Below are 27,530 nucleotides of genomic sequence, written 5' to 3' on the forward strand. Positions count from 1 at the left end.
GCCCTTGGACCGCCCACCCCTCTTCTTGTAATGAAATGTACAGAGGGGAAGCAAAACTACCAGAACCCCATCATGTACCCCAGGTTCCAAGAGCCTAGGAGGAAGCTCCTGAATCTGAAGAGAAAAGGTGTCCAGAGTCAAGATGGGCATAGTGGGACCGACCCTCTTGGGTAGCTTAGTACAACCCAACCTAGGCGAAGTGTTGGATTATGGCAGGGCTCAAGTGACTTGGGGCAGGAATGAGGAGTTTCAAACACCCAGCCCCACATGGGACAGGACTTCCTGCCACAGGTACCTGGTCAGAGCTTCCAGGTAATTCTCTGAATAGCCAGTCAATAGCAATAACAGCAGCAAAGAGAACTCTATATGCTGACTCTCGGTCCATAAACCATGACCCTGACAACTGTGTAGTCAACTAGGGCCTCAGATGCCCAAGCTCGGCAGTTCTCTCACCTCAAGAATGAGGAAGTGGAGGTACAGACTGCAGATAGGGTCCCATGTGTATGGTCAGTGAGTTTAGATTGTTACTGAAAATTTAACAACACGGCCAAAACCTCAGATCAAACCAGCCAACTCCAGCAGACGGTGGGCCCGTAGCGCTTAGAAACCTCCCAAGGCCATTCTCTCTATATCATGCCATCTCAGCCTGGACCGGTGTGGTGCTGATGTGAACACAGATGTCTGCGCAGAGTGTGGCCTGACTGTTAAAGCACAGGACAGGGCTGCTCTGGCAGGTGGATGGAACGTCTCCACAGGTGTGTGGCCCTCTGCGGGGATTTGAGCAGCCAAGGGTGGTCAGGTGTGATTGTGACTTGTCTGCATAAGAAGGTGCAGGTAGGATGGGGCTGTGCGAGAAAGAGTTGATGCATGTCCCCCAAGATGTACACACTGGGGTGCATGTGGTAATTCACACAGACTATGAGGTGCAGCTCCAGGTAAAAAAGAAATCAGGCTTCCTTCTTGAGCTCATGTCCTTCTCCCCTCCCCCTTGGACTTTATCTGGCCAGGCAGCCCTGCTCTCAGCTCAGGCAGCAGATAATTGATTAATAGGACGGGTTCTTGGCTCTTTGAGGTCTGGTTGTAGATAAGAGGAGACAGGAGCACCAGGGCCGAGGGATGCCCTGGATTCCAGAACTGAGCTCTGAAGTCGCAGGTCATAGATGAGCCTATTGCAATCCTTCACCACCCTCCTCCTCCTCATGCCTGAGGTACGCACACACTCCAGGGCACAGGGAGACCCTGGAGAGCAGGAGTAAGGCTCATCCTCACAATGGCTTGAAACTCACCCCCCAGGGAAGAGGAATTGCTTCCCCGTCCCCATGAAGACTATACAGAGCCATGTTCATGTGTGCATGGACTCCCAGGGAAATGTCTACTTGATCATGCTTGTCCCCACATGGCCCTTCTTTACTACCTGGGTAAGCTGAGGTTGGTTCCCAGGAGCCCCCAAAGCCACTAGGTATATATCCTACCTCTGTGACATTTAATGACCCCTCTAAACCAGCAAGCAGATGGGGAGACAGCAACACCAACCCCAAAGGCCTAGCCTAAGAAAAACATGGGGGAACACAGACAGATTTGCAGCAGGCTGGAATCCAGAATCCTAACTGATGTCTGCATGGGACAGGAGTGAAAGAAGGAATGTTCACAAGTGTGTTCAGGAACAACCCTGCTAGGAAGGGCCCTTCATTCATTTTCTGTTATGTGCCAGATAATGTCTATGTTGTTTGAGTGACTTTCACACTACCTGTCTGTAACCTTGTGGGCAAGTCCTAATACCATCCGCTCTGGGCTTCTCATCCGGAAGATTTCAAGTGGGTAGCTAAGATTGGATAAAGACTCTTGCTCCTGAGAGTAGAAGAAAAACACCAGGTTCATTGGTAGAGAACAGCCAGATATCCTTAGACTCCTTCCAGGATCAGACATTGATTGCATCTGGTTGGGGCTCGTAGGGCTGGGGAAGGAGACAGAGCTGGGGAAGGTGACATAGCCATCCCTGTCCTCCGCAGGTCAGGACAGGAACATACACCCGTGCTCCCAGAACACATGCTGTGGTGCCTCCATGGATATGAGCGTCCCACCGTCCTCCTCCACTCCTTGCAGATCTCTGATGGCCTGTGGGGGAAGAAAGGCTGCTTCTATACCCAACTGACAGGTAGCACTCTAGAGCCTTCCCACCACCCTGGCCTAACCTCAACATAGCATCCCCGGCATCCTGCCTCCCAAATGGTACAGCGACCAAATCCAGACCTCCTGAGCCAGTAAAGCTGCCTTCCAGTGGAGAACTCAAGGCAAGAAAGAGCGTGTGAACTACAGGCAGACTGCATGTTACACAGCTGGCCCACAGGGCCGGATGTAAGCTAGAATCTCCCAGTGCTTAACAAGACCACACTAAAGCAGGCCGTGTGAGCTATCACTCAGCTGTCTACCCTCGCCCTCAGTCTCCAGCCTCTTCTAGGTCTGCCCCAGTCTCTCTTCTGCTCTCAAGCTCCCCCTTCCTCTTCCTGTTTCTGCTTCCTTGTCCATCCTTTTGTCTAAGGGCAGCACTACAATGTCTGTTTGCTCTAGATAAAGGCATTCTTGGGCTCTGCTATCCGTTTGCGCTAGACAAACCATGTCCTCCCTGTGCAGTGGGTCAGAATCTCCTGAGCTCTGTGGAGGGCCACAGGCCACAGTGTTATCTTGCCATAAAGTTATTCCATGTGTACTCTGTGTGAGGGGTGGGGATGTGCAGGTATACGCACCTATGCATGTATTACATGTGTATGTAAATATGTGTGCAGGCATATGAACCTCTGTGCCATATGAATGTGTGCATGCATTCGTGTGTGTGTGTGTGTGTGTGTGTGTGTGTGTGTGTGTGTGTTGACTAGAGGTTGGCATCAGGTGTCCTCCTGCCTCACTCTCCATTGTGTTTTTTTTTTTTTAAATGATGTCTCTTTGCTGAACCTGGAGCTCCCCAATTGATTTAGATCGGTAGTCAGTGAGCTCTCGGTTTCTCCTCCCCCTCCAAGCACTGGGCTCACAGATCTCATGATGGCTTTCTATGTGGGTGCTGGATATCTGAGCTCAGACAGAACCATCTACTCAGCCTCCTCTCATATCTTTTGAGAGCACAACTCTCAAGGGCCTGCCTTCTCTCCACACTGCCTGTCATTGGAAGGGAAGAAGAGAGAGAGGATAGGGGAGGAGAGGAGAGAACAGAAGGGAGAGGAGGAGGAAGGAGGCATTCATCCCCACAGAGATTGTATTGGAATGTTTTACTCTGTGTTCTGGCTCCGGCAGCACCTTAGTTAATGGAATGTCAGGCTATGGCACAAATTTATAGCTGAAGGTTTACATCACAGACAGCTGCAATGAATGACAATAAATTAATTTAAAGTGCTACCAAAGTATATGTGCTTATGAGCTCCGGACTAATAATTTATAAATGCATGCCTTTTATAATCCCGGCCTTAAGTCTTGAAAGCAGCTAGTTAAAAAGCAGTCACATGACATAAATTATTTTTATTCATATCATGGTGTATGGTGAGGTAGTAAAGAAGGAGAAGATGGTGGTCACCAGCCCATGACTTCTGCAGCCAGCCATCTCTCCTTTGTCCGCGTCCCCTGCTTCTGAGAAAGTTAGACCTTGTACTGGCTGGTTTTGAGTCAACTTGACACAAGCTAGAGTTGTCAGAGAGGAAGGAGCCTCAGTTAAGGTAATGCCTTCGTGAGATCCAGCTGTAAGGTATTTTCTCAATTAGTGATCAAGGGGGAGAGCCCAGCTATTGTGGGAGGTATCATTCCTGGGCTGATGCTCCTGAGTTCTATAAGAAGGTAGACTAAGCAAGCCGTGAGGAACAAGGCAGTAAGCAGCACTCCTCCACAGCCTCTGAATCAGCCCCTACCCTCCAGGTTCCTGCCTCCAGGTTCCTGCCTCCTGGTTCCTGCCTCCAGGTTCCTGCCCCCATTTAAGTTCCTGTCCTAACTTCCTTCAGTGATAAACAGCGATGTGGATTGTTAAGTGAATAAAACCTTTCTTCACCAAGAAATGCTTTTTGGTCACTGTGTTGTGTCACAGCAATATGAATACTAAGACAGACTTCATATTCCCTGGCTCTATCCTTCCACTGGGCAAGCATACCCCCAACATCCTGACGCCCCTTTCCTAAGGTACAGTGAAACTCTCCTCCACTACGAAGTCTCTCCTCCAAGCGAAGAGTTATGGGGATGTCTTGCTCCTTAGAGAGAAAAGGCAAACATTGTTTTGTGTGTGTGCACACAATCAGCACAGGCATTCTCACAGGAGGTGGGGGAGAGACTCCCTGATCCTCCATAGCTTTACCTATAGAGCCAACTTCCCAACAGATAGCCCTGATGGGGCCATTAGAACTGATAAGGCATCAGTAAAGTGTGCTTTCCGCTACCTGCTCTATGAGGTTAGGAGCAAGTTCAAAGTGCTTTATGACACTGGGAACTGACTGAGCCTCTCAGACAAACATGAGCAGCTCTTCACAAATGGGAACTGGCCCTTCCCTTAGGCAATGTTGTTCCATGCCCTTATCTCCCTAAAGTCAAGCCTCACTCTTGTGCCCTGCACCCTCCACCATGGACCCTGCCAGCTGCTACCTTGTTAGGCCCATCCGGTCTCATATTAGCTCACCCTTGCATTACCCGCACCATCTCCCTAACACTTGGCAGCTTTTCCCACCAAGAGGCTCAGTTGGTTCTTGCATCTTTTGATTGGTGTTGGCCCTCAATTTGCTTTGGCCTTAGACCAGGTGGACAAGGGTACCACACAACTTCCAAGCTTGGATCTTCAGGGACCTTACATTTCATTGCCCCACCAGGTCAGCAGGTCTAGCCTGGTTTCCTTCCCAGACCCAAATGCCCAGCTGCCTCCTGGGCTTTGAAGGTTTTTCAGACATATGACTCTGTTCGCTCCCACCTTTTCTTATTGTCTCCCCTCCCCATCCTCCTTACTTGCTCTTTCTCCTAAGATTGGAACAGCTGCCTATCCTATTGCCAAGTCCCCAATCTGCTGCCCTCTTCACTGTTCCCACCTCACATAGGGTCAGTCCCAGGGGATGGAAAATGTCTCAGAGGGTAAAGTGCTTCTCTTGCTAGCATAAGGACCTGAGTTTGAGCGCCAGAACATGTATAATAAATGCCAGATATGGGGACCAAAGAGATGGCTCGGTGGTTCAGAGCACTTAGTGCTCTTTAAGAGAACTTGGGTTCAGTTCCCAGCACATACATGGTGCATCACAACTACCTGTAGCTCCCGTTTTAGGGGCTTGTTGTCCCTGAACAATTGTCCCTGAGACAGAGAAAGAGACGGAGACAGAGACAGAACCATTTCTGACGTCCTCTTCTGTTCTCCGTGGCCACCTAATATTCACAAGGTGCACATGAAAACAAAACACTCAAATATGTAAAAGAAAACTATTTTTATATTCTTTTTGCCAAACATGGTTGCATATACTCGTAATTACGGAACCAGGGAGGGAGGGACAGGAGGATCCCTAGGGCTCATGGATCAGTTACTTGTCCCAATTGGTGAGGCACATGCACTCACATTCATACACAGAGAGAGATGGAGAGAGACAGAGACAGAGAGATACAGAAAGGCAGAGAGACACAGAGAACAGAGACACAGAGACAGAGAGAACAATGGCGTCCAAGGCCTTGGTATGGTAACCTCTCAACTGGCCCTGATTGTCTCATTGAAACTGCTCTCTCCAAATCTAGGCAGCTTGCCACACACGCACACACACGCACACTCATTCCATCCTCTGCCTATGCATTCACTCTCTCCTCCATTGAGCAGACCTTAATTCTATTGCTTTGCAGCTTAAGTGCCCTCAGTGGTCCCAGCCGACTTCCTAATAAAAGTCACACTTGATGTGACTTATGGGTTCTCCAGCCTCATCTCTGACTGTTCCTCATACCCAAGATCACTAGCTCTTCCATTCAGGAGTCTTCATGTGACTGTTCCTCCTGCAGGGACACCCTTCCTCCACAGGCTAACAGATGCCATCCACAGCAGGCCTTGGTTTCTCTCAGAAGCCGGTCTGAGCCTGGACCCCTCGATGGGTGACTGTCCTGCTGGCTTCCCCAATGTTCCCTCACCTTTTCTCCATCTTCCACCCACACTCTCCCCTGCTCTTTGTTTCTGGCCCATCTATCTGCCTAAATGTTCTTTGGGGAGTAGTGTGTCCCTCAGCAAAACAGTCAGTTAAGGGTGGGTGGGCAGGAACCACCTGTCCCAACCCAGCACAAGAGTGGGCACAGAATAATAGTACTCCAAAATAACAAATGGCCCTTCTGATTCCCAACAGAGTATGGTTCTGACCATTTATAAAGGAGCCCCTGCCTTTAGCCACCATTTAGCTACTCGGCCATTTAACATTCATCTTCTGGTTCCCCATGTTCTAGACACAGGAATGATAAATGAGTGGGTTAATGAAGTTACTTACATATCAAAAGGACAATGCTAATAAGACACACAGAAGCTTGGAGACTTTCACTAGCTATGTGCTAAGGGAAAGAAGCCAGTCACAAGAACTGCATGCTGGTGGGCTCCATTTCTGTGACATTTGGGAAGCAATCCAGAAGTGATAAAAAGCTGACCCAATTTCCCAAGAGTTGAGCCACTGGAGAGAGTAGGAAGGTGAGCAGTTTCATGGCTCACTGGGTAAATCCACTTGCTGTATAGACATAAGGACTTGAGCTCAAATCCCTAACACCCATGTTAAAATCTGCCATGGCCATGTACACAGTTGTAACACCAGTGTTGTGAGGGGACAGCTGTAAATTAGCTCATCTCTAAGTTCAATTACAGATCCTGTCTCAAGGAAATAAGGTGAAGGTGACAGAAAGTAGCAGTCAATATCATCCTGTGGCCTTCAAAGGCTCATTAGGAGATGGGCCACAGTAGAGAAAAGAGTTTGATCTTGAGGACACAACAATGCAAACTTCCAAAGCCAGGTTGCAAAGATGATATGGATGGAGAGAAATGGAACAGAATATCCAGAATTGTAGGGCTTACCCATCTGCTGTAGGCGTAACAGGAAGGAACAGAAAAAATATTTGAAGCATTAATGACTGAGAACTTCCCAGAATTAATGTCAGACCCACACAGAACCAGGAGGCTAAAAACATACTGTGTAGAATGTATTAATTCCTCTCTCTCTCTCTCTCTCTCTCTCTCTCTCTCTCTCTCCTCTCTCCATGTCTCTCTCTCTTCCTACTCTGTCTCTGTCTTTCTGTCTTTGCCTCTTTCTTTCCTCTCATTCAAACTTCAGAAAAACTAAAGATGAAGAAAAAAGTTCTGGAATAAGTAGAAGAAAAAAGAAAGGAAGGAAGAAAACCTTCATGTATGAGAACAAATATACGGACTAAATCACACTTCCCAGATACCACCCCTGCAAAAGAGGAGTAAAATGAAATATTTAAAGAGTTGAGTGAGAGAGAGAAAAAAATGTCAACTACAAATTCTGTTTCCTGCCAAGTTATCCTTCAGAAGTGAATGAAAAGACAAGACTTTCTCAGATCAAACAAAAGCTGAGGAAATCTGTCTATACCAAATCTGCCTTGCAAGATATGTAAAATGAAGTTTTTAAGACACTGGGGAGATGGCCTGAGGACCTGAGTTCAAATTCCCAGCATCCACATAAAAGTCTGGCCAAGGACATTCGGTACTACAGACAGAGCTCATGGGTCTGTCAGTCCTACCAAAATGACAAGTTTCCAGTTCAATAAGAGACCCTGCCTTGAAGCAATAAATAAATAAATAAATAAATAAATAAATAAATAAATAAATAAATAAATAAATAAATAAAGTAAGTAAGTAAGTAAGTAAGTAAGTAAGTAAGTATGTATGTATGTAAGTAAGCAAGTAAGTAAAGATGGATTCAGGAAGAAAATTGACATCCTGCTCTGGCTTCTACATGCCAGAACACGGATGTGTGTACCTGCACACAGATGCATATGCACCACACACATAGGCAAAAGGAAGTTCTTGAAAGAGAAAGTTATACCAGTCAAAGCCTCAGAACTACATAAGAGAGGAAGAGTACCAAAGAAAGAATAAGAAAAGGTAAGAGAAACGTTTTCTTAGTCATAATTTACACACTAGACAGCAATTTGCTTAAAATGACAGCAAGTGTGCTCAACTATCAGAAAGATTTATAAGATTCAGCTGTCAGCAGAGACGCTCCCTCCTGCAGGAAATGGGAACAAACACAGAGACCCACAAGCAGACATGACACACAGAAAGAGACCTTAGAAACACACAGCTCTACATGGGACTCCTCAAATTCCTCCCCTCGTAGCTTAGGGAATCCCTCAGAAGAGTGTGGGAGCCAGAGGAGATGGAGGACACCAGGAGAACAAATCTCTCTAAATCAACTGAGCAAAGCTCATATGAGCTCACAGAGACTTGCACAGCAAGCATAACATCTAACACAGGTCTGTACCAGGTCCTCTGCGTATATATTATAGTTTTCACACACACAGCCAATGGACAGAAGCTGCTGACCCCTGTGGTTGAATTAGGGGAAAGCTGGAAGAAGCTGAGGAGACCATGTAGTAGGACCAGCAGTCTCAACTAACCTGGACCCCTGAGATCTCTCAGATACTGGGCCACTAATCAGGCAGCATACACCTGCTGATATGAGACTCCCAACACAAATACAGCAGAGGACTGCTGGGTCTGGACTCAATCAGAGAAGATGCATCTAATTCTCAGGAGCCTGGAGCCCCCAGGGAGTGAGGAGGTCTGGTAGGGTGGGGGATTGGGGTAGCGTGGTGTTTCCACTGGGCTCCTGAGTGTGTGAACAAGAGGGTCTCTGACTCTTGTGCCTTCTCTTGGGCTCTTTTCCTTCTGTTAGTTTGCCTGGTCCAACTTTGATGTGATGGTTTTTCTTTATCTTGTTATATTTTGTTTTATCTTGTATTTTGTTTTATCTTATATTTATATATTTGCTATATTTTGCTGCTAATTCTTAGAAGTCTGTTCTTTTCTAATAAGAGACAGAAAAGGGGTGGACTTGGAGGGGAGAAGAGGTAGATAGAAATTGGAGGAGTAGAGGGAGAACTGTAATCAGAATATTTTTGAGAAAATAATCTCTTCTTTAAAAAATAATTTATTAATTTTTATTTTCTGTTTTCCCTGCTCATATGTCTGTATGAGGGTGTCAGGTCCCCTAGAACTGGAGTAATAGACAGTTGTGAATGGCCATGTGGGTACTAAGAATTGAGCCTAGGTCCTCTGGAAGAGAGATCAGTGCTCTTAACCACTGAGCCATCTCTCCAGCCCCAAGAATTTATTCTTAAAAAGAAGAAAATGTTAGAAAGGAAAGAAGGGAGAGGAGAATGAAGGGAGGCTTTTTATGTGAAACCCCTTTCTTTACCTAAAAAACAAACCCTGAAAGATCCTAAATCAATAACCAGAAAAAAATAGTCCTCAATCAAAAGCATATGAACCCAAGACTCGTCCAACTTTTATTGTCTTGATATAAGAAAAAATGAAATAAAAAAGAAAAGAGGAAAGAAAAAGAATATCATCTGGGACAACTAACTCCACAGACTTTCCACTTTGTCTAAGAAGCTCTTTTTATCAGGTTGAGACTGCCAGGCCAATACTATCCCCATTTTACATATGGGAGAACTGAGTCTCAGAAGAGTCACTTAGCAATAATATGGAACTCACTTCAGAACAAAATGTTCTCAAACCACAGGACAGGTTTTCTTTCTCTTCTCTTCTAATAAACTTAGATTACTACCTCCTGCCACAACAGACAATTTGCTCAAAATAAGAGCAACAATGTATTCAGTGATCCTGTTTGTGGGAGGTAAAATGACAGGCTCACAGGAGAGATAAGGGAGAAGTCAGGAATACTTTGTTACTATCAGATACTTACAGCTAGTGACACAAAGTAACATTATTTGACAACGGAGTTAGAAGAGTTACAAATATGTATCAAACGCCTGTTGTGTGGGCTCTGGTGTTCCTAGGCACCCAGGATTCTAGAGTTTTGTTATACATGGGGGAAAGAAAATAAACTAAAGTCAACTATTTTAAAAAGAAGTATAATTGCAGTACTGGCGTAGGCACAGAGCCAGGTGGATCTCTGAATTTGAGGCCAGCCTGGTCTACAGAGTAAATTCAAGGATAGCCAGGTTACACAGAGAAACCCTGTCTAGAACCACCTTCCCCAAAAGGAGGACCAGGAGGAGGGAAGGGGGAAGGGAAGGGGAGGAGAAAGGGGGGGGGGGGGGGAAGAGGAGAGGAATAATATAGTTGGTATACTAAGAAAAGAAAATGAATCATATAAAGTGATAAAGCCACAAAGGGCAAAAAATCAAAAACAAAACCCAGAAGTCATGCTAGGAGCAAATCAAGAGCAACTGTTAAACAGCTTAGATATAGTATAAAAGACATAGCTGTTTGTATGAGCTTTGACTTTACCTCACACGGGCAAGTGACAAAGACAGAGTCAAAATCAATCACCATACATCTCAACCTCAAAAGCTAAAAATCATAAAACATCAAGAAGAAAATCTGGGAAGTTTCCGTAAATAAGACATGGGAAGTCCATGTTTCTTGGATTCGGAGAGTGGCCAGATACACCCCAGTTATGGAGAAATACCTGCAATGCATACATAGATTGATAACAATCTTGTTTCAGGAATTTACACGAAGACTCTTTGAACTCAGGAATGGCAAAGCCAGTGACCCAATTAAGTGAGCCAAAGACTCAACTAGATACTTCATCAAAGAAGGTGCACGCACATGAGAAATGTCAGCATCATTAGTCATTGTAGAATTGAAAATCACAAAAGCAAAAAGTTACCATTATGTAGTGGCCAGAAGAGCTTAGAGGGGTGACGACAGATTATCAAGTGTAAGGAATATGGGGTAAATGATACCCTTTTATATTGCAGGTAACCGACATACAAATACCTGAAAAAGAGTTTGTTTGGTTTTCCATTTTCCTGTTTCACAGGTAGCCCAGGATGACCTAAAATTTGCCATGTAACTGAAAATGACTCTTAATTTCTGATCCTCCTATCTCCACCTCCTGAATCCTGGGACTACAGAGGTGTGCTGCTTTGCCTGATTCATATTGTGCTAGGGGTTGAACTCAGGACTCTGAACACCAGGGCAACATCACCAGATTCCCACCAATTTCTTATAAAGTCAAACACACTCTTAACCATTCACCCAACAAATCCACATCTAGGCACTGATTCAAGAGAAGTGAACGCATACTCATCCACTGTGGGCTTGATTAAGCGTTGATGCTCACAAGTGTTCTGTTCCAAAGCCCCTAAATGTGAATACAAACTACATGTATAGCTGTTGGTAAATGGGGAAACAAACTACATTCTGCCCACGGACTAGATTTTTTTTTTGAACAGTGAAAAGGGGGAGCCAAAACAGGCTGAGGAGATGGCTTAGAACATAAAGCACTTGGTATGGGAGCCTGAGGACCAGAGGTCAGGTGCCCAACACCTACACCGATGCTGAGTGAGAAAACTAGCCCACCTAGAATCTCAGCAATGGGAGGCAGAGATGAGGTCCTCTAGCTTGATTAGCCAAACCATGAGCTCCGGGTTCAAGTGAAAGATCTCATGGCAATACAAGGTGAGGTAGAGGGCAGTAGAGAGAAACACCAGCACCAACATCTGGCCTTACCAGGGGCAGCCATGGAGGCAAAACGCTCTCTCCACAGGCCCAGAAGCCAATTCGGTTGGAGGTTTTTTCTTTCTTTATTGAGCACCTACTGTGTTCAATATACTACATACTGAGAGATTTGGTCATCATGCCTTTGTAAATCCTGAAGTCAGACTTCCTAGACTTCATTCTTGACTAATAACTGGGTGATGTTGTTCAAATTCCATAATTTGCCTCAGTTTACTCCTTTGTGTTGCGGGTCTCCTATGGGGCTTGTCATAGGTAGTCAATGCCATACTAACCGGGAAGTTACTTGACGAGCTACAAATGAGCGCTGTGGTTGCCATGGTTACAGTTCTGAAAGCCCCCATACCTGTGCATCTGCATTCAGTCAGTCAGAAAACTGGGCTGTAACCCTTGTCTTCGTGTCTTCACTGTGAGACCTGGAGAGGGTTATTTAGCCCCATTGTTCAGCCATTCCGTACCTCAGGTTCTTTTAAACAAGCCTCCCTCACCAGGTTGATGGGGATTAAATGAGTTGACAATTTTAAAAATGCTATTTTATTTTATTTTATCAAGATAGTGTGTCTTTATGTAGTCCTGAACAAGCTGGAACTTGCTTTGTAGACCAGGCTGGCCTTGAACTCACAGAGATCTGTCTGCTTCTGTACCTAGCTTTAGAAATCTTAATTATTCCATAGACTTTGTACAACTGAGGCATTTTAGCAAAGAAAACTGAAGCCCACTGACAATAACCAGGGTAACACGCAAGTCAGCCAGGACAGGAACCCTGCCTCCCAGCTCAGAGGAGAGCACATCTAACCAGAGCCAAGAGAATGTTCCTGTGTCCTGTCTCCATACCATATCAGGGCCTCCAAACACTAGAAGTAGGTTGGGAAAGGAAGGTCCTGCCCTCCCCAAAGTGATTGGCCTGAGTGTGAGGAGCTCAGGCCAGAGGCAGCCAATGGTCTACACAGCCAGTGGTCTACAGCCACGAGGTCCTGAACGTGCCCCATTTCAGCTGATGTCACAAGATGAGCAAGTTGAGCCTGGTTGGTGCTCACATTGAAGATGAAGCAGGTTATCCCTGGAAAATCACCCAAACCCAGTTTCCTTGTGACCCTGCTTGGGGCTTACCCAAAACGTGAGAGCTGCTACCCAGACATAAACAGAAGCAGAATCCTCCTTCCTCCAGCACACACACACTCACACTCAGGGTGAGGCAGACTGATAGAGTTGGAGTCTCCAGGTCAGACTGGAGACAAGAAATCCTAGGCCAGTTAGCATCCTCTCTAGACAGCAGACATGAGGACCTCTGAGTATTGCCCAAGGGAACGAGCAGGTCCAAGCCCCCCAGGCATTCTGTGCCTTGCAGCAAAGCCACCTGCCTGAGACCAGCCTTGTCTCCATTCTAACAAGACATTTGTGTGCCAGCTATGGAGTCAAATTGCTTAAGCATTACCTGGGGGCCAAGCAAGGCTGTAGGAGCTTCCTCCATGGGCCCAAATCTGGCTAGGGTCCAGCCTAGCTCTGGCTCTTCTTCCAGATTGCCCTTAGGAAAAAAATCACTAGAAATGCAAAGTCAAGGGAGTAGGCACAGGGCTCTGTGGATGGATCATGCTAGGTAGGGTAAGCTACAGGAGGGGATAATAGCCAGTAACCTGGGGGATTCAGTGGAGGAGATTGGTGGGCTGGCACTGCAGGGGTGAGTAAGGACACACAGCAGGACAAGCCAGTGTGTGCGGTGATGTAAGATCACAAAGCAGACAGGCGGGGAGCCTTGATAGGCTACAGAGTGAGATGGGCCAAGTATGATGAAAGAGGCTCAGGGCACCAGGCAGCCCGACTGACTTCTGGGCTCCTCTAAGCTGAGATCCAGTGCTTGCTGCTGGGACCCAGGGATCCAAGACAGATCAGGTACATCTAGAGGAGGACATTGACACCACCATCCCCCTCATTTCATAGGCCAGGGATCTCACCTGTTCTTCTAGCTAACTCCTCCAGGAAGCCACCGTGACTGCACCCCTAGATTTTCAGACTAGTATAACTACGAAAGAAAAACTGAATCTTAAGACCAAATTAGAAAATGTTATACTTTACGATTGGCTCCGAGAGTCAGATCTCAGCTCCTGGATAAAGGATCCATTGGGAGGTGCTTCTCCAAGCATTTATCCCAGGTTTTACTCCTAAATCTATCCAGGAAATGTCAGTTTCCTTACATATCAGACAGAGCAGACAACAGGGTTCTCATTTTATATGGGAGGAAAACATGTTTCTCAGGACACCTCAGTGACAGGCTTGGTGACAACCCACCCACACAAAGGCTGTAAGTGGAGGTCAGAGGTGTCTTGTTCCTCCCCACTTGGCACCATGAAGGGACCCAGAATGTGGACAGGACTGGCTATGCTGGGTCTGTTATCTCTTTGTCCCATAGAGAGTCTTGCTGGTCAGGAGCTTTGACACCAAAGAACTGTAATTCTGGCCCTGATCCTGTAGTTTAAAAAAAAAAAAAGGATTATGGAGACATCACAAACTCTCTAAGCCTTGGTTTCCCCATCTGTCACACAGGCTTGCAGTACTGTAGAGAGGGCATTTTTCCAGAATACAGTTTTCAGGTACATGAAAGATCACATTACTTATTGCCACACTGCTAGGGAACTCAGAGCCTCACACACACTAGACAAGCACTCGACCATTCAGTCATCTCCACATTTTAAAATATCACACTCAAGCCTGGTGGAGTGTTGCACACCTCTAATCCCAGCAATAAAGGGACAGAGAAAGGAGGATCTTTGTGTATTTGAGGCTAGCCTGGTCTATGTAGTGAGTTCCAGGATAGTCAGAGTCACTTGGTGAGACCCAGTCTTAAAACTGAAACAAAAGATAATAAAATAGAATATCACGCTCTTGGGTTTTCTTTCAGGAAGCTGAACTTGGCCATCCTGCCTCCATCAGTGTCAAGCTCTCACACCTCTGTCTCCCATGGGAAGGCAGATGTTCTCAGGGTCCCAGGAAAGTTATACAGGGTATAAACCACCCAGTCTGTTCTAAAAGCCACTGAAGTCTCATGACCTGAGATGGTGTGGCCCCTGGCACCTTGTGGCATCCTGCCTCAGTGGTCAAAGCACCAGGCCCACCCTTACAGGAATGAGAAAGGCCACATTCCAGGCCTGGGTCTGTCATCCTTTTTCTGCCCTGCCTGACCCTCTTCCATTCCCAACCCTCAGGAGCTCTCTGGGACTCACTCCTCAATACCAATGAAGAAGGAGGAGGGGGAGAAAAGAAAGTCTCTGGTTCCTGGCAGGCTTGAGACTGTTCTGCTACAGGCTTCAAGCCCCAAAGCAGAGAAATGCCTAGTCTGGTGAATGTATTGGCACAGGCTTGTAACAGCACCCAGAATCTGAGGCCAGCCTGGCCTACATAGAGGCCACCAAGGAAGGAAAAGAAGAAAGAAAGGAGGAAGGGACTGAGGACGAAAGGAAGGTAGGATAGAAAGGAAAGGAGAAAAGGAAAGAAGGAAGGAGGAAAGAAGGAAGGAAGGGAGGGAGGTAGTTTGGACCCATTCTGCAGGGAACAGCCTGTACAAATTGAGCATCCCTAATCTGAAAATTCCAACACGTGAGCATGTGAGGCTTTTTGAATGTGAATGTGATGGTCAGCCTGATCCCTAACTGCAGAAGACTTCCTGCACTGACCTGTCTTCCCCAGAGGACAGGTGGGACAGCGAGTGGATTGGTGGGATCCCAATTGGTGGAGCTGCTCAGAGGACAGAGGGCCTAACAGGCTGTGGCTGCCCAGTAGTAGCTCACAGGACCTCCACCCGCCCCACAGCCAAAATCCTTTGACTCTTGCCAGCCCACAATGCAGTCTGTGCCAGAGATGATGGGGAGCTCTAGAGAGCACAAGAGTCTTAGAGAAGCATGTGCCACAATGCGAGGTGCTCAAAGCCTTTGAGTGTTCCTGCTCCAGTGTTCCTGCTCCACAGAAGCTCTTCTGCCAAGAGAGAAAAAGAAGCTGGCTCATGCTATGGGTGTGTGACTGCCAGCCTTGTAGGGTATACAGGTCCTAATGACAGTTAAAATTAGAACACATTCGAGAAGCATTTTCACTATGAGACCTGAGCAACATGGTGGGGTGGGCTGGGGTGGGGTGGGGAGACCCAGGTGCTGCAAAAGCTATATCAGGGACCAATGTCCTTTCTCTTGTGCAGACCAGAAACTACGAAGGAAGCCTGAATTCCTGCCCTAGGCTCTGGTCTGTCTATCTGGGAAATGGGTGCAAGGACCCTTGCAGACTGTAAAAAACAAAGCCAGCCTTTATCTAAAGAAGCTTGCTCAATGGGGCTGCGAGCTAGCTCAGGGTATAAAAGAATTTTGCTGTCAGACTTGATGAACTGAGTTCAATCACTGGGATGCCCACTGTGAAGGAACTCCTGCAGATTGGCCTATGGCGTCCACACTGGGTGCTAGCAGTACCCCTCCATAAGTAGCTCCGGCCCCATATCCTCCTCCAAGTTGAAAAACCAGGGGACATGGTGGTTTCATTTCTGCCTCCTTGGCAACTCTAATAGGAGGGTCCTGTTCAAAGTACCACCCAAGTCACAGAGGCTCATTTATCTGCAAGAATACGGGAGATAACCATCCTATCTGAGGTCCTCTCCTGTGCTCCTCCTGTCTCAATGTGAGGGCAATCCAGAAGCATGCTGCCCAGGTCTGCTCCAGGATGGGGGCTGCAGGGAATGGGCTGGGGTGCTCAAAATATGAAGTCAATGAAAAATATATGCTCAGATTCTGGGGTGGGGGGTGCTGTGCAAGCATTCCCCAGGGATGCCAGGGATGCTCCAGACTGAAGGAAAGGAGAGTTCCTATCTCTTACCTGCCTGCTGGAGCAAACCAAAGGTTGGGGATTCTGTCCCACCCAGGTATGCAGGGGTAGACAATCTGACCTCTGTGACTCTTGCTCTTGGTGAGAAAGTGAATCATTTAATGTTTTCTGAAAAGAGTTAAAATCCCCTGGGTGGTCTTCAGTCCTGCTCTGTTCTGCTGCCTTCAGGATCATTCTAGAGCAAGATCATAGCACTCATTTGCTCACTCACCTTCAGAGCTCCCCATTACCTCTGCCATCTCGCTCCACCTGGCTAACCACTAAAACTTCCTCGGGCTCCTGCAAAGCACACAAGGCCTCTAGCCCCCTGCATCCTCGCTCCAAAGTCTCCTGGCTGCTAGAATTGCTTTCTCGTTCTCATTTACTAGGTAAGACTTCCGATACTCAGAGAGGCTGATCTGTGTGGCTAACATGGCAAGTGGACTTGAAATCTTAATTCAGCTCCTGCCAGCAGTAGCCCTAGTTCCCACTAGGCCCAGACGCTGCCCTTGGGTCACCAGCACACAGCAGAACTCTGAAGTTCAGTGAGTAGACCACCCCCAGCACCAAAAGGAGGCTTTTTTTTAAGCAATAAGGAGCAAACATAGTCTGTGCACTGCACATGGGGGTGGCAGGAAAAGGCACATCACTTCAGAGGGGAAAGGGCAATGGGGTGGGGGCAGGGGCCAGACTGAAACTGTCAAGGAGAGAAACGAAGATCTGATAAAGAAGCCACATGCTGAGCAAAACTGAGGTGAGGTATAGCCAGGAGGCTGGGGTGCAGCATGCATGCTGGGGTGCAGCAGCAAGCAGCAGAGGGAAAATGACTCAGCCCCCTGACTTTTGAGCTGCTTGGGTAACTGGGTAGCCATCCTGCAGTACATTCAGGCCTCAGGTTCCAGACTCTAAAGGCCTATCCTGCCCTAGAACTGGATTTGAGGGTGCTTGCACTGCCTACTCTGGGCTTGGCCTCCAGGGTACAGAAACTGAGGCTAGACAGGCCTCCCAACTTCAGTTGTTGCCATCTATAGGGTCTGGGTTTGCTCCTGTTCCTAGCCTGTGCTACTCAGACAGGAGACATGGGAATGAGCATGGGGCCAAACAGACTCTGAAGTGGCTAGCGCGCTTCATTCAGCTCCTCAGCTGATGTACTCCCGGCCTTGGGAATGATTACTTTTCTTCTGGGACCACTATCCCTTAGAGGTACATGCAGGCCAGCCATATTATCAGAATTTTAAAGGGGTAGATGCAATTTAATGGGGGTGGGGGGAGTTCCCTACTATGCAGTCTCTAGCCCAGCAGCTGAAGCCAAAACCAGCCTAGTTCAGAACTGAACACTCTACATCCCAGGACAACCCCAGGCTAAGGCCCACTATAACTGGTAGTGTCCTTATCACACTCTGGGCTGAGATTCCTTTAACTGAGACTCTAGGGGCCCTTCCCAGCCCACTGTTTGAGCCTCTCCATAAAAGGACAGGACCTTCCCTCCTGGACAGACTACAGTCAGAGGCCTGTGCAGGTTCTGGGACAGGAGCCCATGATTCAGTGGGAGTGGTCTCAAGAATTTGGGTGGTGGTGGTGGCGAACAGCCTGGCCCACAGAGAGCATCCCAGTGGCAGGAATCATGCAGAGTGAACCTCAGACACCACATCTGAGTACTCTGCTGGGCGGTAAGCCCCAAAGACCCCAATGGCTTAAATGCAAAAATCCACTCTCACCTTTCTCTAAATTCTCTAGCTGTGGCCATTGCCAAATGACTTGTGCCAAAAATAAAGAGAAATGATGAAAACTCAGTAAGCAAGTTGAATTTCATTGCATATTTTTCATGCGAAGAAAGGCTTTTCACAGAAAGGAACCCCCCACAAAAGGAGCTCTGAAAGTGAATGTCTATCCCTATGCTCCCTGATTTCCTGCACAGCTTCTTCTAATAGGAGTGGGTCATCTTTTGAGCAAGTAGCCAAGGCTGAGTGGATAGACTCCTGGCAAGACCCCTTGGTATCACTCCACCCTGGGCATCCATGGCAGTTCATACCATGTTGCTGGCTGCCCCGTCACTCAGTTTTATCAGTGTGCCAAGGAAAGTCTTCAAGTTCCCATTAGATATCTGGGAGCTCTTCTTGCCTCAGTTTCCCACCTAAGCTGAAATCATAGGAGTGCACCAGAGTACCAGGCTGTTTTCCATTATCTTCATCAGTAAACAGGGACTTGGAAAAGTAAAGCAATCTGCCCATATTCTAAGTGCACCAAGTAGATAAGAACTGTACCTGTTCTGAGGGAGACACTGGTTTCTTAATTCTGTACACTGATACCCCAAGGGCAAAGGTTATGCAGGAAACAAACCAACTTGTAGGGAACTGGGGACATGGGTAAGACCTCACCTCTGACCTTCTGTGTCTCCAAGGTGGGCAGGGAGGGAGACAGGTTGGACTGAGGTTGGAAGACATGTAAAATATGTTCACAGACTGCATGCAGTGGGCCTTGCTCTCCAGGCAGGAGCATTCTGTGTGTGGGGGGAGCCAGAGATTGGCTATGACTCCCCCAGGGCAGAAGAGCCCCAAGCCACTGTGAGGTACCCCCACCCCTGCATGCCCTGGAGGCTTCTGCACCCATTGCAGGTTTTTTTTTTTTTTTCACCACAGATTCTCTGAGCAGGATTGATGAACAACGTAATAACAGGGGCAATCACATTATTCCTGAATGCATTTTAATAAAAATCAAATAAAAGCAATTATGTGAATTTCCAAGAGGATCACCTCTCCTCCTTTCCCTGAGGTAGGAAATGGAATGAATTCAGGAAATCATTAAAATCAGAAACCCGAGCCGGGTGTACAAAGGCGGCCGGAAAGCCCAGTCCCCACCTGCATGTGGCAGCCAGCGGCGTGGGCGCCTTTCTTCAGCTAAATGAGTGGAAATTTCACCTATGGGTGACAGAGGGTAATTAAGGGGCAGAAGAGCCGTTTTGAAAGCAGGTCGCCTTTTGCCCCTCTAGCGTAGACTGGCAGTTTCAAAGGGACCTAGCCTTCCCTCATAGGAACATTTCTATCACCAGCAGACAGGGGCCTGGTGGACGCAGAAGGGGGTTCTTAAACTACCCAGTGTCCTGTGGGGACATACACAGCTCATTCCAACCAGATGCCTGGAGACTGAGTGTCCTGTTTTCATCATTCCTCACGGGCACAGGCTTGTCACTTGCAAGATCCTCTGACACCCCATCAGCTACTCTTAGGTAACCCTTGAGCTGGTGTGCTCCTTTCAGATGAAGGTAGCTGTAGCCAGAATGGGGCGGAGTCAGTGACACGCTCAAGGCTCCCCTGGTAAGGAGATGCCAAGTCTGAATTCTGGCTCTCCTAGGACCACCAGGGCAAGCCTACATTCCATGCTGTTGGTTACCTGAACCCAATGGCTTCCTCCAGGCACAGGGCTTGCAAGATTCAACTGAGTGTCTCAGTTGTGGCCTGGACCGATGATGCACTATTTCCAGGTACCACCAAGGTAGTACGAGTGTGGAATGAGGCTTCAAGGAGGCAGCCCCAGAGCTGGAAATGAGGAGTTTCAGGTTCTACCAGGCTGCCAGAGTGGCCTGCCTGGTAAGCCACGTGGCCACTAAAGGAGCTCTCACTAAGACCTTCTAAGTGGCCATTGGGAGGAACATGAGTGGATGGTAAGACAAGATCTGCCAGTCCCCTGTCATCACACTAACAGCCCAAAGCCACCAGGTCACCTGAAATGAGAGCCCCAAAGGACCCAGAACCTCCCTGATCATGCTAAGTCCCTCAAACACGTCTTACCCCTCGATTGCAGCGGGCACAGCAGCCCACAGGTCCTTGGAGGAAGTCCATATCCATGGAGTCTCTCTACCCAGGGCTGCCCAAGTGCTTTCAGGCACATGCTTACCCCGAGTCAGTCTAGAATTGTCCGCTTTGGGGCCAATGCTCAACTCCTCTGGGATCTCTGCCCTGCGAGTGGGTGCCCTTTGTGGTGCCTAAAGACACAGATGGATGCAGAGGTCAGATCTCCCAATGCAATCAAACCTTGGGGCTGGAGCTAGAAGAAGGAGCTGAGTATCCTGAGTGGGAAGGAAGGGGTCCTACAGGTAGTAAGCACTACCCAGACAAACACACAGTACACCTTGCTTAAGGAACGTCCAGCTGCCAGGTGCCGCCCTGCCCTGCTGGCTGCACCAGGAACTACGTCCTATTTCATAGCATTTGCTGCACAGGCTCTGAGTGGCCCTGAAGAAAAGGGAGATCTAAGAGTACAAGCAGATCCTCAAAGGTCCCCCCTTTCCCTTAAAGAAGTCATGCCCTCTGGGAGTCCAGTGCCATGTCTCAAAGGTGCAGTTAGCTCAGCGGCCCCAAGCACATGTCCTGAAATGATTTGTTTTTAAAAGGAAAGGAGTAACGGCCACATTTAGGGTATGGGTTCCTCCTGGGAAGTAGGGGTCCAAAGACAAGACTCCCCTTGTGTCTAAATAATCTAGCTCTTACGCAGAGTGGTCAGGAGCTTTTGTCACGACGTGCTCATAGCTCACAAATAGTCTTTTATATGTAGGAAATATAATGTAATAAAACTTTAATTGTGTATAAGCCCAGGTTTACAGGGCTGTTGCAGGGCTGGGTTGGCCGAGAGGCTTCTATGATTCCCTGGAGGCTGGCATCCTTAAAGGTACCCTACCCTGTGCTGCAGCAGTATGGAGGCCCAGGCTCTTTACCCAGCTCCACTGCATGAACAGAAGAGTCAGGTCGTGTCTAGAATGAGGAAGCCAGCCCACTCTTCGCAAGGAGCATGCACTTCTGCCTGGGCCTTGTGCTCTCTGTCCAGTGAGGACTCTGAGTTGCTGCTTGCTGTACCACATTTCCTCAGACTGTACCACTTTAGTACACGGTTCCTCGGGACACGTTGACTCCCCATTCACAGGCCTATTATAGGGGCTGTGAGGACTGCAAGAGACCATGCATGCTCTAGTACCCGCTGACATTTAGGATTCTTCTACCAATGCTGGTCAAAAACCAAACAAACAAAACTACCTGAGCAAAGCCTCTGCATTTGGGGTAGGACTGTCGTCTGGACTCTGCTCTTAATAGCCAGAGCCTCTGGGCCTTTCCCAAGGGCACACTGAGCTTCTGTGTGACATAGGACAACCAGAGCCCCTCTGAGGGGAGCGGGAAAGGGAGGGAGAGAGAGGAAGGAGAGGGCAAGCCCAGGAGAGCGAGAGTGAGAGTGAGTAAGTTCTGGCTAAGAAGAGAGCAGTGGGTCTGAAGCCAGTGACCTGGGCTCTGGTCTCCTGCCCAGGGATAAACCCCTTCTGCTTCATTATGGATAAACTGGGCCTCACCCAGGGAGCTCTAATCCCAGGCCTGGTGTAGAACTAAGTCTCCAGCTCCAACTGGGCTGGGACTGGAGGGGAGGGGAGGGGGGGGGGGAGAAGCATCAAAAGCCAAAGAGATTAGCATCATAGAGAGCCCCTGAGGGTGATCCTGGATTAATTCACCCTTTCACCGCACCCCTCCACACAGCCTTCCAAGCCTCCAAGGGCCCTGAGAGCCTGCCTGGGTGGGGGGGAAGGGTCACTTTACATTCTAGGGCCCTGTCACACACCTGAGACCCAGGTCTTACTCGGGAGTGGGGGGGTGGGGGAGGGCAGTGGTTTGGGCAGATTTACTGAGGAAAGCAGGTCTCTTAGTGTTCTAGAGGCATACATTCTTCAAGGACTCTTAAATGTATAAGGCTGGCCTTCAGAAGCCATGGTTGGGCCATCCTAAACTGGTGGGAGGAACAGGGTTCAGCATGGATCTGCCCCTGTAGATACCAACAGAGCTGGCAAGCATTAAGCATTTAGCAACAGAAAGCAGATGAGAAAGGCTGACAGATCTGGTATTGCCACCCCAATCCAGGCATGCTGGGTTCCTCCAGCCCTACCATCTCCTCTCCCCCCCCCCTCCCCGAGTACTTCCACCTACCTCTTGCTTCAAGAGGTTCCAGCTGGGGCTGGGGATTTAGCTCAGTGGTAGAGCACTTACCTAGGAAGCGCAAGGCCCTGGGTTCGGTCCCCAGCTCCAAAAAAAAGAACAAAAAAAAAAAAAAAAAAAAAAAAAGAGGTTCCAGCTCCCATCTCCTGCCATCTGGTTCGTCTTTCTACTGACTGCAGGGTCCACTCTTCATGACTGCTCTGCAGGAGAAACTACGGAAAGTGGAAAGGACTGTGGAAGCTCAAAGAAGCTTTTAGAGAATCAGAACATCAACCTGGCCCAGGTCAGCTCAGCTCTCTTTACTCTGTACTGTCTTCAAAAGCCCACAAACACTGCAGGACTGCCCAACAGTGTGCATAGAAATGTGAGCCTTATTCCTAGATGAACTCTGATGCCCCCACCACTACAATCTACCTTCGCTCCTCCATCTGTCTGTCGAGTTTTGCTGTAGCGCATCACAAACCCTTCTCTCAGTGAACGTCTTCACATTGCTTTATCCGTCAGTGGCCTCCCTGTCCCCTAGCAAAGGGCCTGGAGGCGTCTCTTCCTCAGGTGCTAAACGCTTTATTTTTGGGGAGTCCCAAAAGGACAATGCATCACTCCACCCTATCTCTAGGCTAGGGTAAGGATGTGCAAAGTCTTGGAAGCCCCAGCCTCTATAAGCCACACGCCCACTCGCAGCACTGACATATTGCATCAAGTTCAACAGCTGGGATTCTAAAACAGATCGTCCTGGATTCAAATCTTAGCTTTCACCCAGTATCTGTGTGACCTTGGTCTTACGTAACCTGTCTGTGCCTTAAGCTATCTTTTTACTTGACTGGTTGGATCCGGGAAAGACTCCTCAGGCTAGCATCAAGTTCCCGATGTTTCCTCCTCTTCAGCCTCCATAATGTTGGGATCATGGTTGTGTGCTACTAAACCTGGCACACCACTGATGCTGGAAATAGATGAATTCCAGTGTCCCAAGCTTGGAAGGACGAAATGCGTCCACATATGTTTGAACTAAGCCCCTGTAATTTGCATTGTTATATATGTGTCTGCTCTAAGTAGTATTAGAATCTAATAATTAGACCCAGAAGAGGCGTTGGCATAAAGTCTACCGAGAAGAGGACGGAAATCCAGACAGGAACCGGAAAAGGGGGTTACATTTTAATCTCACTGAATGGTCAAAACCATCTTGGAAGTGGTTATCACCAGGCCTGCCTTGAAGATAAAGAAGCGGAGGCTCCCAAAGATGGTGTGAGCTCCAGAGAAAGCGAATCCCTTGTGCTGGGGCTGGGATGGAAGGCCAGGTCACATGGCTCCAAAGTCCACACTTTCAACAGCCGAGCTGCCTCTCTGTCTGGCAGGGAGATAAGCCCTGTACACAAATAGTTGTAATCCGAGGTAGAAAGTGATAAGTGTCAAAAGGACGATAAAGGCTCTGGGAGGGTTTGAGAGGGAGGCAGGGCTGCCCGAGGTGGGAAGAGAAAGGGTGGTGGTCAACAAGAGCTCGGGAGAGTGGGAATCAGCCAGTCTGAGTGGGGTCTGGGGCGGGGGAGTGGACAGGCAGGGTAGGTAGAGCCGGGGCAACAAAGATATGGTCTCTGTAGCCACAGCAACTAGCACCATGGCATCACCAGGGCCCAATAAATATTTGAGAAAGGAACAGAGTACGGAATGGAAGAAAGGAAGTGGTGGTGGTGGTGGTGGTGGTGGGGGAGGGCAGAGAGGAAGGTGGCTAATCTATCTCCCCTAAGCCCAGGATCTACTCATCTCACGGGATTCAGATCAGGATGGGAAGGGATGTATGTGGACAGTGAGGTTTGTCCCATACCAGAAAGAACTTTCCAGCAAATCGAGCTGGACCAGAATTTTCTTGGGGGCAACTCTGTGCTGTAGCCTGCTTGCACTGGCTGGGGAATGACAGCAGTTAAACTTTCACCAACTGTGTGAACTGCTAGGCATGCAGCACCAGGCCACTACCGTAGGACTATTTACACTAAGGGAATCAACAGATACTATGAATCAGGTTCTCCCCAGTCTGGAGAGCCAGGTGTTAAACATTTACTAGCATGCCACTGGGCAGAGGTCTGCTCTGTGAAGGAGCAAGCATTTTACTCTGGAAGAGAGAGGGAGGAGGGAGGGAGGGAGGGAGGGAGGGAGAGAGAGAGAGAGAGAGAGAGAGAGAGAGAGAGAGAGAGAGAGAGAGAGAGAGAGAGAGTGAGAGAGAGAGGCTGTTACTTCCCGGGGAGGATGAGGCTAAGGTGTTCTTGCTTAGTGAGGGGCTCAAGTCAGATGACCCGAGAAGCCCCTCTCTGCCTTCAAGTGCCCCTGAAACATTGAGTTTAAGAAAACACTGTACCAGGATAATTACTCATGCCAAGAAATCATTAACTACTTGACCTAGAAGGTAGGAGTAGGGCAAGAACCTAGAAACCATGGGAGAAGCTATGTGCTTACAGATGTCAGGGAAACCTTTTTTCAGTTCATACAGCCAGGAAGAGGCAATAGCAGGATGAGAACACAGGTCTCTGGGCCCTGGGCTCCTTCTGGGGCGTATGGGCTGAACCTCTGGGAACAGACCTGTCTGCATGGGGCCTGTTTGGCTGGTTTCCCCTCTCAGAATTATCAGATAGATGGTGGCAGCATGGGTCACCTCTGCCTCCTCTTTATTAGCTCTGTTTGACACAGCTGATAGCCAATAATTATTTACTGAATGAATCAAAGTCTCTGAGATCTTGTCTCCTGGCAACATCTGGGGCTAGGAGTGGCATCTTTTGAAACATTACCTGAGTTGGTAACATGGAATCAAATAATCCGGAATCAAATAATCCGGACAAGACCCCGTCCCACCCCCATGTGTGTGGTATCGGTCAAACCACCAAGCCATTTTCTTCTTCTTCCACAAAGTGGGATGTACAATCTGCCTGCCTCCTGAGATTGTTGTGGCACTTACATGGGACATAAAGTGCTCTTTACAAACTCAGAAGTGTTTTTCCCAGGGGAGGAAGGAGCTCGAGAAGCCAACTCTGGCAGCAGCTTCCTCACAGACCCTGGCCGGTGACCAGAATGTTGCTCTTGCAACATTGGAGTAACCTGGGTCAGAATTGTCCCTGGTCTGGAAAGGTCAGAGTTCAGGTACAAGAGGAAATTTCTCAAAAGAGATGTAATCAAAAGGAGATGGTCCCAGGAGTCTTGGGGAGCCCTTTCCAAAGAGCAAATGGGTAGTGGTCTCTGTAGAGAGCTGTTTGATGTGCCTCTAGGTTCCCATTCCTCTACCCCTGCAGATGGCCTTCCTTCCTTCCTGGAGCTGGCAGGAAATCCCCTGTGTTCACCCTGGAATTAAACCAACGTTTAAAGTGATGTCATAGAAAAGAGATCTTTGCAGCACCCACAAACAGGTGCCCACAGACCTGGATAGCGTAAGGGGCTAGCTGCCAGGGAAGGGGTCCAGCTCACCCAAGGCTGCAGGTGAGTGAGGAAGGAAACCATGATGGTGGGCGGTGGTCCTCCCAAACTGCACCCGATACTTGCAGAAGGTTCGAGGCAAGGTCTCTGGGTAACTAGCTTCTACTCCATCCATCTTAAGCAGCAGGATTCTGGTTCCGGATGACACAAGCCGCAGCTAGGAGCAATGCTAGTTCTCTTCTTTCATTTTAATTGGAGGGTGGGGGAATAGAGCCACTCACTCACTGAACAACTCAGCATCTTCAAAGCATCTGAGACTGTGTGTCCTTCATAAAGAACACAGTGGAAGGAGCACCAAGGCAGGTTGCAAAGTACAGGAATGCCTGTCACTTTGAGAGCTTCAATACTATCCCTTCTCTGTGCGATCTTGTGCAGAGCCATGCTCCACCCCCATCTGCTTTTCTACAACTTCCATGCAAGCTTGACTTCCAGGCACCTGTTCAACATTCTTCTTCCCTAAACCTGGAAAAATGGCATCTGTCTGGGCAGCCCTTCTTGGGAGTCTGGTCTCTGCATATGTACCCCATTATCGCCACTGCACTTGACTACTTGTCAACTCGCTGGGTGATAGTATAGAGCAATGAACCATTCTACCCGCCTAGAGGTACCAAAAAGCATTGGGTATCAAAGAGCTCTCCACTATGAGGTTTTCAAGGCCTCAGTTTTCTTATCAGTAAAATGGGGACATTAGCACCAATCCTCAACTCAGGTGAGGACCAGAGTTCAAGCTACTGAGGACCTGGCCTGTAGCAGGAACGTAACAGGCAGTCACCATGGTCACACAAATATGGAGGCAGTCTGGCAGCATTCAGGGATGGAGATGCTGTAGACTGGTGATATTATCAGAGTAGGCTCCCGAGCTGGTGGCTGCAGATATGGACTGGAAAGGCTGGGCTGGGTGTGTCTTAGGAAACAAAAGGAGCTTGTGCAAAAGCATGCAAGGAGTCGTATGCTTGAAGTGGTGGCTCTCCTGGAAGCCACCGAGCATGAAAAACATGAAGACACAGGTTAGGGCAGGAGAGTGTGAAAAGAGTGCATACATGAGACGTCAGGCCTGAGCTCTTTTATAGGGTGAAGGTGCTGCAGGACAGAGGCAGGAAGCCACTGTGCTCCGCCCCTGGCATGCTACTGTTTGTCTCCCCAGCTGCCCTTCCGCACACAGCCTGCTGCTTGGCAGAGCTCTGGCTGTATGGACAGGGTGCTGGCTGCAGGAAGTGGCCCACCTTTCATGCTTTCTCTGTACTTCCCAGGCCTGTGGCCTAGGGAAAGGCACCGCCTCCCTCTGTACCTCATCTTAGTCACCCATCGAAGCGCCCTTGTGAGGATCAGAGAATGGCAAAACAAGATGACACATCCTAGCTGGGTATATGACGGCCCACAGCTGTAATCCCAGCATTCAACCAACGCAGGACTCGAGTCCAAAGGTCAGTCTGGACCACGTGACAAGACCTTGTCTCAACGTGCCCCCAGCCTCCCAAGAAACCAATACGAATGGGTCCTAGATGGTCATAGTACTGGGAATCTTCCTCTGGCACCTCAGTTTTCTAGTGTTCAGAGAAAGGAGAAGAATGTAGCTGGCA

At 48.4% G+C, this 27,530-nt stretch overlaps 2 long non-coding RNA genes across 6 annotated transcripts in view; both read right to left on the reverse strand.

Moving 5' to 3' along the window:
- LOC103693859 (uncharacterized) overlaps window positions 1-27,530 on the reverse strand; it is a 179,229-nt gene that overhangs the window by 145,635 nt on the left and 6,064 nt on the right. The window lies entirely within an intron of this gene.
- On the reverse strand, window positions 1,856-21,044 carry LOC120097507 (uncharacterized). Of its 2 annotated transcripts, XR_015640152.1 has the most exons (3): window positions 21,016-21,044; window positions 20,423-20,510; window positions 1,856-2,115 (listed from the first exon to the last, which is right to left on the reverse strand). It is a non-coding gene; the product is annotated as an uncharacterized LOC120097507 (long non-coding RNA). The 2 variants fall into 2 exon arrangements; XR_015640151.1 differs by lacking the exon at window positions 21,016-21,044 and having other exon boundaries at window positions 20,423-20,726.

This window comes from Rattus norvegicus, chromosome 16, assembly GCF_021556685.1.
Source record: "Rattus norvegicus strain SHRSP/BbbUtx chromosome 16, alternate assembly SHRSP_T2T, whole genome shotgun sequence".
Lineage (NCBI taxonomy): Eukaryota > Metazoa > Chordata > Mammalia > Rodentia > Muridae > Rattus > Rattus norvegicus.